This window comes from Eptesicus fuscus, chromosome 19 (genome assembly GCF_027574615.1).
Source record: "Eptesicus fuscus isolate TK198812 chromosome 19, DD_ASM_mEF_20220401, whole genome shotgun sequence".
Taxonomy (NCBI): domain Eukaryota; kingdom Metazoa; phylum Chordata; class Mammalia; order Chiroptera; family Vespertilionidae; genus Eptesicus; species Eptesicus fuscus.
In genome coordinates this window covers 35,510,569-35,522,472 of record NC_072491.1, presented here as the reverse complement: position 1 = coordinate 35,522,472, position 11,904 = coordinate 35,510,569, and the positions used below count along the sequence as shown (strand labels likewise).

The 11,904-nt window shown below is 39.8% G+C and overlaps 1 long non-coding RNA gene across 2 annotated transcripts in view; it reads left to right on the top strand.

Annotated features, from left to right (window-relative positions):
• The first annotated feature begins 5,088 nt into the window (after window positions 1-5,088).
• Window positions 5,089-11,904, top strand: part of LOC114234711 (uncharacterized) — a 62,608-nt gene continuing 55,792 nt past the window's right edge. For both annotated transcript variants that reach the window (XR_003620898.2, XR_008554563.1), the window contains exon 1: window positions 5,089-5,323. This is a non-coding gene — a long non-coding RNA (uncharacterized LOC114234711). The remainder of the gene's footprint in view (window positions 5,324-11,904) is intronic.

The window sequence follows — 11,904 nt, the reverse complement described above, 5'->3', positions numbered from 1 at the left end:
CAGTTCCTTGTGGGTTGTTGGACTTAGGTTTCAGTTCCTCATGATCTGTAAAAATCCAGTTTTATCATTATGAATTTTCTTGTTTTACATATCTGGATTTAATTTGCTTTTATTTTCATCAGGATTTTTCATCTATGTCCATGAGAAATTTTTTTTTTTTCATTTTTAATAAATCTTTATTGTTCAGATTATTACAATTGTTCCTCCCCCTTCCCCCACATAGCTCCCCTCCATCCGGTTCCCACTCCACCCTCTGCCCTTATACCCCCCCGCTACTGTCCTCATCCATAGGTATACGATTTTTGTCCAGTCTCTTCCTGCACCCCCCACACTCCTTTCCCCCCAAGAATTGTCAGTCCACTCCCTTTCTATGCCCCTGATTCTATTATATTCACCAGTTTATTCTGTTCATCAGATTTTTTATTCACTTGATTTTTAGATTCACTTGTTGATAGATATGTATTTGTTGTTCATAATTTTTATCTTTACTTTTTTCTTCTTCTTCCTCTTCTTAAAGAATACCTTTCAGCATTTCATATAATACTGGTGTTTTAAAAAAATAGTTTTGATTTCAGAGAGGAAGGGAGAGAGATAGATAGATAGAAACATTGATGAGCGATAAACATCCATCGGCTGCCTCCTGCACACCCCTTACTGGGGATCAAGCTCACAACTGGGCATGCACTCTGACTGGAACCAGTGACCTCTTGGTTCATGGGCTGATGCTTAACCACTGAGCCACACTGGCCAGGTGAGAAGGTTTTTTTTTTTTTTTTTTAAATTTACTTTTAAATTCTGTTTCCTGACAGAAAATGGCAATCGTTAATAAGGGGCAAAGCTGATACTCAAGCTATGCAGGCTGGCTCTAAAGTTTATGCTTTTAATTCCAATGCTCTGTCGACTTCTAATTTCTCTTTTTGTCTCTCATACATATATCTCAAGCCTCAAATACCCTGAGGAACCATGAAGAGGGAATCTAACATGTGCATATGCAGTACTTTACGTGAAAGGAGAGGAGCCCTAAGATTGGGAGCTCAAATCTTTTCTAATGGGCAGTAAGCATGCCTGCCTTTTGCTCTGGACAGGCCTTCTTTCAGTTTTCAAGTGCATCACGTTCCTTCTAGCTGCAGGATCTGTACACATGTTGTTTGCTCTTCCACTTCCCCACAGAAGTCTTCTTTGATCCCCATGGTTTGTGATTTGAAAGGTCAGTTTCTTCCTTAGTGCTCTTTGTTCGTTTTTTAAATAATATATATTTTTATTGATTTCAGAGAGGAAGAGAAAGAGAGAGAGAGACAGACAGAAAGAGAGAGAAACATTAATGATGAGAGAGAATCATTGATTGGCTGCTTCCTGCATGCTCCAAACTGGAGATCGAGCCCACAATCTGAGCATGTGTCCTGACTGCGAATCGAACTGTGACCTCCTGGTTCATAGGTCGACACTCAATCACTGAGCCACGCTGGCTGGGCTCGTTGTCGCATACCTCTCTTCTTTGAAACAGTTAACTACAATTGTAAGAAAATAATTCTTTGTGTAAAGTTTGTTTTCCAGCTAGAATATCAGCTCCACTAGGGCAGAGACTGAGTGAGTCTTATTCATGGTGAGTACACAGTAGGCACTTCACACATGTTTATTGAATGACTTAATTTTCTAATTAAATTGGTCAAAATCCTTTTAAAGGCCACATGCATATTACTGCAGTTTTGTGGATGGATAAATGGGTTGCCATCATAATACATATTTTTACTTTCCCACAAGATTCTACTGAGGTTGTCTCTTGATCTATTCTGTGCTTCCTGCGACTACAACCTTTCCTGGCCTTTATCTATATAGATCTTTTGTTGGCTTGAGTGACTGACAGAATGGGAGGAGGTAGGTAATGAAAGGTAGCCTGGATCATGGACAATAGATGACACAGGAAATAATAAAGAGTGATATATAATATACCTATAATAAATAATAATAGAATAGATAGCTAATATTTACTGAACACTTATTGTATGCCAGGTATTAAGTGCTATGCACATCTTTGTTTAATCTTCACTTCATTATGATCATATAGCTCAGTTATTATTACCATTTATAGGTAAGAAACTGAGTCTTGGAGAGATTAAGTAACTTTGTAAAGGTCACACAACCAGTGAGTGGCAAAGCTAGGGCTTGCCCCCATGTCAATATGACTCCAAAATCCATGCTTTTAACTGCTGGACCACCGATAGCCTTATACAATTTCCACTAGTTGTCAAAATATGGTGAGGATCCTAAGGAAAGAGACTGAAAAGTTATTTCTTTTATCTAATTTCAGCTCGAAAGTGACAAGCAAATCTAGTGATAAAGTATTCAGATTTAGAACTCCAAGTATCCCTCTAGGTAATTTAAAATTATTTGCCTTTGTAATGGGGTTGGTTCTGTGATTCTAATTAAACTTTTATAGGTTTCTTAAAGGTTGGTTGATCTCAGGATTTAAAAAATAAATGACTGTAATTTAGCAGGCCATAAGATCAGTTTACCACTCCGTGCACAAACATAAGTCTGTATAACTTTTTCATGAGAAGACTCAGTCAAGTTCTTGGTTAAAAGACATTCCTTCAACATGCTGGTGTGTAATGAGTGCTTTCCAGAAATTCCAGTGTCACTAAAAATTCACATTTTGGACAAGATTAAATCCCTTATTGTTCTGGCTATTGTGGAGATAGTGCCAAGAGAATGAAATCTTATGAAATACATTTATCTTTTCAAGGAACATATTAATATGTATTTAATTAAACCCATAACCTGTTATTTAGAATGTATTTATAGAAAAGAGAGAAAAACAGACTCTGCAATTAGTTTTCTTGTATCTAGGACAAGCTTGTTATAACAGTCACGGGAAACATTTGATGGGTGCTATTTCAGCATTGACTATTTTGAAAACTAGGAGAACTATGCTTTAAAGTTAATACTGTCCAATTTAAAAATACTAAATCAGACCATAGCATATGTTTAACTATTTCAAATCTCCTATGAATCAGGTATGTGCACCACTTTAGAAGTGGCTCAATTATCTTGGTATTTTTTGTGTGTTTTTTAATAAATCATGTCTAAAAAGATTACAATATTATTTCTCCATCAAGAGAGAGGCCTAGTTGAGGCAGTCTACATCTGACGTGTGCCTGTGCTCTTTATCCTGCTTATAATAATATTGACTACATAGGGAATACTACTCAGAATTAGTGGTTTGACTGGCTGTCATCCAGCCCATTAAGTCTCTCGGTAACTCTCTTCCCCTCCCAGTTTTTTCTCCTTTGCTTTTTCTCTTTAAGATGCATTAAAGGGAAATTCTGAGAAACAGGAAAAGATCCATTTGATGCCCTTGAATATACATAGACCCTGTCCTGTAAGAGCTTAGAGTTTAAGAATTGCCCATCAAAAGAGGTGATATATAATCTTAGTTGTTAAAGAAAGAGTGACTCAAATCATTCCTTCATTCATCCATTTCCACTAAGTTAGGCACTCTTACAAGAGCTGGGTATAATGTTGGAGCAAATCTAAATTGTTCCTGTCCTGAGATTATAGTCTAGTGGGAGAGCTAGACATTAAACAAGTAAATAAATGAATTATTACAAATTATAATCCAGGCAGAGAACAAGGTGCTGTGAGAAAGAACAACATGGTACATGACAGCCTAGCTAGGCTTGGCTCATTCAGTGGTGGTCAGGACCTAGAAACTATCAGACTATTTCCTGCCAGAACTATCAGAGGTGAGTTCTGTCTTGGGAGCCCTGCTGGTGACTAGAACCTAGGAAGAGCTCCTTAATTCATTAATGCATTAAAGCAGGCGTCCTCAAACTACGGCCCGCGGGCCACATGTGGGTGTTTTTGCCATTTTGATTTTTTACTTCAAAATAAGATATGTGCAGTGTGCATAGGAATTTGTTCATAGTTTTTTTTAAACTATAGTCCGGCCCTCCAACGGTCTGAGGGACAGTGAACTGGCCCCCTGTTTAAAAAGTTTGAGGACCCCTGCATTAAAGGGTAGTTACCCAGTGCCAACTATTTGCTAGGCACCATATAAATGCTAAAAATGTCAAAATATATAAAGTTTCTACTCTCAGGATGCTTACAGTCTAGTGGGAGATGAAACTAAACACAAAGTTAATGAGGGGTGCTAAGATGTGGATAAGCGCCCTAACCGGCTCAGTGGATAGAGCGTTGGCCTGCGACTGAAGGGTCCCAGGTTCGATTCCGGTCAAGGGCATGTACCTTGGTTGCGGGCACATCCCCAGTAGGGGGTGTGTAGGAGGCAGCTGATCGATGTTTCTAACTCTCTATCCCTCTCCCTTCCTCTTGGTAAAAAATCAATAAAATACTTTTTTTTTTTTTTTTTAAAAGATGTGGATAGCATTTATGCTATGGGTCTATCACCTTCCTTGGCCTTGGAAGAGCGGTGTGGGGACATTCTGAGAGATGTAACACCTAAGTGGTTCCTTGAAGGATGCTAGACAAAGCAATGAGAGGAAGATTATTCTAGGAAGAAAAGCAACATGTAGGACATAGAACTGAGTGCTCCAATCAATGAGCCCTCCATACCCTGGAGTGCCTCAAATAGGGTATCTCTGATGCCTCCTGGTTGTTGATCGACTTCTGCTAACTTATCCCAAAGTAACCCCTGAAAAAGGTGGGAAACACTGGTGTAGAAGTTAGAAAGAGCATGATGCGCTTAGGGAATTGCACAAATGTTGAACTCTTATGAAGCATGGAAGGGATTCTGGTCAGGTATCGGTTTCACCCATCACACTTAAATGTGTGAACAACAATATTGTCATCAGTATAATCTTCAAGCTAGCAAGATCAAAAACTGTAGGAATAGAGATAAGATTTACTAATGGGTGAGTGTTACAAACTTTCACTCTCCCAACACCATTTATAGAATATAATTTTACTTTTGTCTGTTCACCTCACCTCTTGGAACTTCAAAGAGAATGTGGTTGTGTGTGCTTAGTTCCTGGGCTTCTATGATGTAGCTTCAGGAACCTACTGAGAGAGGGACAGGATTTGAGAGACCAAAGGGAAGGGGAAAGGAACAAATGACAAAAGCCATATTGACCTAGCAGGGAGGGTTTAGAGAGTAGAAGAGAAAACAGGAGTTGATGTGGCTGTAGGGTATAAACTGAAACCGAATGTATTTTCTTCAGGATCTGCAGGTGCAGGTTTTGGAATTCTTTAACTAATCACATTAGAAGACTTCAAATGTGACACTGAAGAGACTGCGCTGTATGAAGCACCAGGGATCAATTTTGGTTGCGCTACACAGACATGCCTGCTCATACAGAGCAGGAGGGTGAGTGCAGTGTGGGAAATAATCTCTGGATTTGAAACTTGAGTGTATGATTTCTGCTTTTGACATTTAGTGGTGGCATGATTTTGGACAAGCCTCTGTCATTTCTCAGAGCCTTCTCACACCTCAATTTCCTCATAAGTAAATAGGGATATAATTCCTCTTCCCCCTCTCTGCACCTCCCCCTACCCCCACATTATATTACCTCATTGGGTCAGTGTGAACAAATAAATAAGACATGAACATGCTCTGCTAATTGTGAAGAGTTATCCAGAGTTTCATGATAGCAGTAATAATAGTGATGTTCATGTTAATATCTTTTAATTTTTAAAACTGTATAGAACTACACACTTAATGGCTTTTGAGAAATGATATTTGATGGTGTTAATAAGGAGACAATAAAAAGATAACTTTTCTCAAGTTTGGATGGCAATGGCCCCAATTTAGAGAAAACGAACTGCCTATTAGGACTGCCTCTAAACTGAAGAAGAGTGCAGTCTAAAAATCATAACTGTTTTCCTTTTATATTCTTCTTAATGTCTGAATGCTTATTGTTCTATCTGGAAATGCCTCAATATAGTCCCTGTGCTCTCTGGTTCTGGCATGCTGCAAACTCCCGAGATAGAGGGTAGTTAATAAATTATTTGACAGGAAATATAGAAAAAAGTCTTTGTAATTCACAGTTCTGACATAATGAAAAGCTTATAATTCACTAGTGTGACCTCACAGCTGTGAATTACAAGTTTCACTTGACTCATTCACAATTTGTCTTTGAATTTATACTATGAAAAGTGAGAACCATATTGTCAAACTGTCACTCCATATTGATATATTACTGCTTAAGATTAAGAAACACTTTGTCAAAGAGCAGGAAATTAAAATACTCTGAAAGAAAATGGAGTTGGATACAAATTTGAAGGGGTGTATGAGGCAAAGAAAATAATGCCTAGAAAAAAAAAAAGCAACGTGCAATATTTGTATCTGTACAGAAACTTGTTTTTAATTTCTCTGCTAACAGCAAACTTCTGTATAAAACTCACTCTGTGTCGGACACTCTTCTAATCACTTTAGATATAAACCCTTTAAAACTCAAGAAACCCCTTAGAAGTAGGTGTTATTTTTATTTCTATTTTTTTTTTCAATGCTGAAACTAAAGCACAGAGAGGTTAACCAACTTGCCTAAGGTCACACAATTATTAAGAAAACTAGAGGCCCGGTGCATGGAATTCATGCACTCGGGGGGGGGTGGGGGGGGGTGCTCAGCCCGGCCTGTGCCCTCTTGCAGTCAGGGAGTCATCAGACATCCTTAGCGCTGCAGTGGAGGTGGAAGAGGCTCCCGCCACCACCCTTGCGCTTGCCAGCTGTGAGCCCGGCTTCTAGCATGGTGCTCCCGCTGTGGGAGTGCACTGACCACCAGGGGGAAGCTCCTGCATTGAGCGTCTGCCCCCTGGTTAGTGCACGTCATAGTGACCAGTCATTCCACCGTTCAGTCAATTTGCATATTAGCCTTTTATTATATAGGATAGTGAGACTAATTTGGTATATTTGTTCATAAGTGACTCATGCTTAATCCAAGTGAATACCTTTGTCTTTTCTAAAGACTCATGTATTCACTAATTCATTTAGTAGTGGGACCATTTGTGACTAATACATTTAATAGAGTGTTTTTTTAATCTTTTGTGACAATGGGGTATTTGCCCTTGTGCAATCTTTAGCCTCTTTATCATTTTCTATAATTTTTTGAAAATTACCAATTGTGGTTCTGTGATGCATATGGAAAATTCCTATGGAATTTAACCTAACCAGGTTTGAAGTCTTAAAACACTTAAAGTGGTTATATCCAATCTCAATATGTTTTTTTCTCTCTTAAGGTTAAATTCTCTGTTTTTACTCTACACATTTTAGTTAACAGGTCCTTCATTCTTTTTTGTGAGGAAAAAAATATCAGATTAGGAGCTAAGTACTTTTTACTTCAAGATGCATTTGTAACAATCTCAATGAAAAACTGCAAATACAGTACAACTTAATTTTCCAGAATTATTGAAAAGTAAATTGCTGGCATGATAGTATATCACCCTGAATGCTTTTGAGTGTATTTCCTATGAATTGGGATATATGCCTATCTGACTATATCAGGAGAGTCAGAATCCAGGCAATAAGATTAATGTATTACTGCCATCTAATTCTTAGACTTCATGTAATTTAGGGAGTTGTTCCAATAATGGTCTTTATAGGCAGACGAATCCATGCATTGCATTTAGTTTTCATGTTTCCTGAGACTTTTCCAATTTGGACCAGTTCCTCAGTCTTTCCTTAAGTTCCAAGGCCATGTTACTTTTGCAGATTACAGTCCAGTTGTTTTGTTAAATGCTTTTCAATTTGTGATTGTCTGATGCTTCATATTGATTGGGTTCAGACTATGCATCTTTGGCAGAAATGTCACAGAAGCAATGCTGTGCTGTTCTTGTTGTATTCTATCAGGTGGCACATGATTTTGACATTCCGTTGTGGATATTCATTTTGATCACTTGTTTAAGGTGGTGTCTGTCAGGCATGTTTATTCCCTTCCCATTACACTTATTTTTTTACTTGTACACTTGTTTACTTATATACATAGGTATGAACTCATGGATTCCTGTTACTATTAAATGAGTTAAAAATTTATTACTATTGCTGCCTGTTTTGATGCTCAAATTATCTCCGATTTGTCCAACAGAAACCTCTTTACACTGGTATCCTTTTGACCTCTCTCTCTCACACACACAGCAGTGTTTCAGCTTATTCTGTAACATTTCTATCCCAGCTCTGGAATCAGCCATTTCTGCAAGGACTACTGGTAATTTTAATTGGAAAATAAAGATTGGAGCTTAGGTGTGCTCACTGCTGTTGGGGTGTCACTCATCCCAGGCCTTCTTATTAGACTAGGCTAGGTATTATATGTTTGTATATACATACCTGTACAAATATTTGAGTCCACATGTGTTTCAATATCTAAATATATTTAAAACCATGAATTCATAACAATGTTTCAAATTCTAATATCATATAGCTCATTCTTGTTTTCTCCCACTTAGTATTTGAATTCGCTGACAGTGAGAAACCTGACTCCTATTGTCTTTATCATATTTACTTAATCAATCAATCCCTGTCTGTAGCCAACCTCCTATCACCACTGCTGCCACACTCCCGTCCTTCCAATCCCACATGGACACGCTGCTCCAGCTTGGACTCCTTGTTGTGGGTTGCCCCTTGCCTCCCCTCATGGGCATCATACTTACCCAGCTCAGTCTCCAATACCAGCCTGATGCCACCTTTTCCTAGTACACCCACCTCATCCCACTTGGACTCTAAAATTCCATGCTGTACAACTGCCTCCCCCCACCCCATGAATGTCCTCCTGATCCTTTCACCCTACTCAGACTCTAATATGCTGCACTAGGATGTCCTTCTGAGCGTCCAGTCCCCTCCTGAGCAGACCTCCACATTGGACATCCTCTTCACCCTTGTTGGGTTCTGACATTCCATGATGGTCACCACCATTGCCTCATATCCACCTCCTCTGTAAATACCCTCCTTCCCCCATTAGGGGGCTATGATATGCTGCACTAAGTCACCCTTTCATGTGGACACAACCTCTGCTGGCCTGCTCACCACCATCTCTCCCCCCCCCAAGTCTGGACGCCCTTTTTATCCTGCTCAGGATCTGACACCCTGTTCTGGGACCTTCTACCTAAACATCCTCCTTACCCAGCTTGGGTTCAGACATCTGGGTATGGATGCCAGAGCTCAAGACGGGGGCAGGTAAGCATCCTGGGCAGGGCCTACCTACTCTGCCTTGGGCTCTGGGAGCCATGCTGCCTTTCCTTCCATAAGTGGAGGCTTTGTCAAGCCTCTCAGGCCCCACACCCTTGCTCTGCGCTGCCCTTGCTCACGAATGCCCTCCTGCCCTGGCTCGTGCCCTGCCTTCCCTCTGTGAGGACACTCTGTACCTTGCTGGTATTTCCCTTTTGTTTTCAGAGGTATTTGTTCTTTGAATGATCTGAACAGTTAGCCAACATTTCAGTATTCTGTGCCTCTTCCTCAGGGTACTGGAGAGGCTTATTCTCTGCAAACAGCTGTTCAGTTTGATACCACCAGGGCCCTCCAGTATATTTATAGCTTTGGAATTCACAGCTACCTATAATTTATACATGCATAGTTCTTCAAAAAATGCAAAAATTAAATCCTTCTAACTTATAGGGAGTATGGAAATCAATCAGTTTTAGCAAGCTTTCCTGTATATGAATTATCATTTATTTGAATGCTGTCTTAAAAAACCATAAATCTGTAAAAACTTACATTTTTTTGTAACCTTGATCAAACATTATTTTTCACCCCCCCTCCCCCATTGCAATTTGGGAATTTTGCAAGTCCAGAAACAAAGAACAAAATGTCATAGTGAAGCTGGTTTTTATGATGGTGGTTACAATATAATTATTATAATTAATGCTGAAACCTAGCTATAATTCAACGTCTGACCATAGCACTTCTCCAGTGGCTCTCGCTGTGACATATTTACTTCCAGGTAATGTGATGAGCTGTGGCTGGATGTTCTCATTTGTGTATGTGATGTGATGGTTCATTATAGCAATATCAGGACTATGGTGACGAAGCTTTCATACCATTGTTTCTTCTTAGGAAAGGAATCTAAAAAGAACCCCCCCCCAAAAAAACAAAACAAAACAAAAACAAAAAACACACAACACAAAAAAACACCCAAACAAACACTACTTTGCGTATAAACTTTTTAGTGTTTCTCATAACTAAGACTCCCTGAAAAGTGGGGACCAGCTGCAAATAAAACCTATTCTTTTATAATACAGCAAGCTGCCAAAAGCTAGAAAGTGATGAGTGACATTCTGCTTATCTCAGAAGGCTGAAGAATGATTTTTCAGGTTCACCGGGCAAGAAATACAGCTGTGGTCTCTGTGATCGACAAAAGACAATCCAGGCAGGATTCCATAGCTTCATTGCTTCAGTCTGTGACATTACGTTTCAACCAATGCACGAGACGCATAAATATCCTTTGGATCTTCTTCAGTAAGCACACACTAGAGGTTAATAATGTGGGGATGTTTGATTCCCTGCTGTTTTAAATAATTTCATGGAAAATCTAATGCAGTAGGACACTAGTTTAGAAAGGTTATTACCCTCATCAAACGATGGCACTTCTTTCCTATTATTTTCTACCAATTTTTTGCCCTTATAGCTAGCTCCTCTCTCTTCATTTACCGCAAATGATTCTTCAAAACGGCACTCTGTGGTTGGGTGGAGACGGGATTGGAGAAAGCTTAATCCCTAATCAGAGCCCTGTCAGTGCTGGTAGTAACGTGCATCTTTCTTGCTTCTTCTGCTTCCTGGAGCTTAGATACAAGACAGATGCACACTCTGCAGGGGTGGCATTGGGAACCAGTCCCTGGCCTCTCACTGGGGCCATTTTTCACGGGACCCTGAGGTCCAGAGCCTCCAGGCAGTCCCAGTTCTAATAATCCACCTCCGTTCTTCTCAACTCAATGGTGCTCTGGTTTGCTGAATTCTTGAGTCATTACCACTTCTATTGTGACAGTACTTACAACAGAACCCTAAGAATGCTCTTGGGCTCAGAATAGAGTTTTAGGGTTAAGGAATGACATGAGGTTCCATTGACTATTCTATTCCAGGCTCACTAAGTATAAAAGATACTACCTGTTTACTATCCATCTCCTCTTTTCCTACCAGGACACATAGTTTAGTCAGGTGGCCATGTGCATTTTCCAGCCCTCTTTGCAAATGGGTACCGTGTGGCAAAGTTCTGGCCAATGGGATTTGAGCAGAAGTTGTTTGAATAGGATTTCTGGGAAAGATTTAAAAAACAATATTTTATTGATTTTTTTACAGAGAGGAAGGGAGAGGGATAGAGAGTTAGAAACATCAATGAGAGAGAAACATTGGTCAGCTGCCTCTTGCACACCCCCTACTGGGGATGTGCCCGCAACCAAGGTACATGCCTTTGACAGGTATTGAACCTGAGACCCTTCAGTCCGAAGGCCGGCGCTCTATCCACTGAGCCAAACCGGTTAGGGCCTGGGAAAGATTTTTAAAATGGTGGGACAGAGCCAGCTGGCAGTTTCTTTTTTGCTTTTGCTCTCTCTTTGGGGTGACCAACTGTCCTGGTTTGCCCGATATTGTGGGGGTTCCAGAGACATGGGACTTTCAGTCTTAAAGCCTGGACAGTCCCAGGCGAAGTGGGTAAGTTACCACTCTGCCTTCCTTTCTTGCAGCAGAATGTCAATGTGAAGGTTGGATTCTAGTAGCTATCTAAAGACATTGTAGAAACAATTTCACTCTAAAGGTTCACAACTTTAAATTACAAGAATTTAGGCATTCAAAACAGGTAAAAAGCTTATGAATGTGTGACTGTATGTTTAAGGTGGGAGTTTTTTTTGGCCTCCTTGCTATGCCCTTAGAATAATTTATTCTGTTTCTATATTAGCCTGTAACAGTGGGAGCTTTAATGGTGAAATAAATTATCTTCCATGTGGATTTGGAAGCTGTAGGAAAAGTAG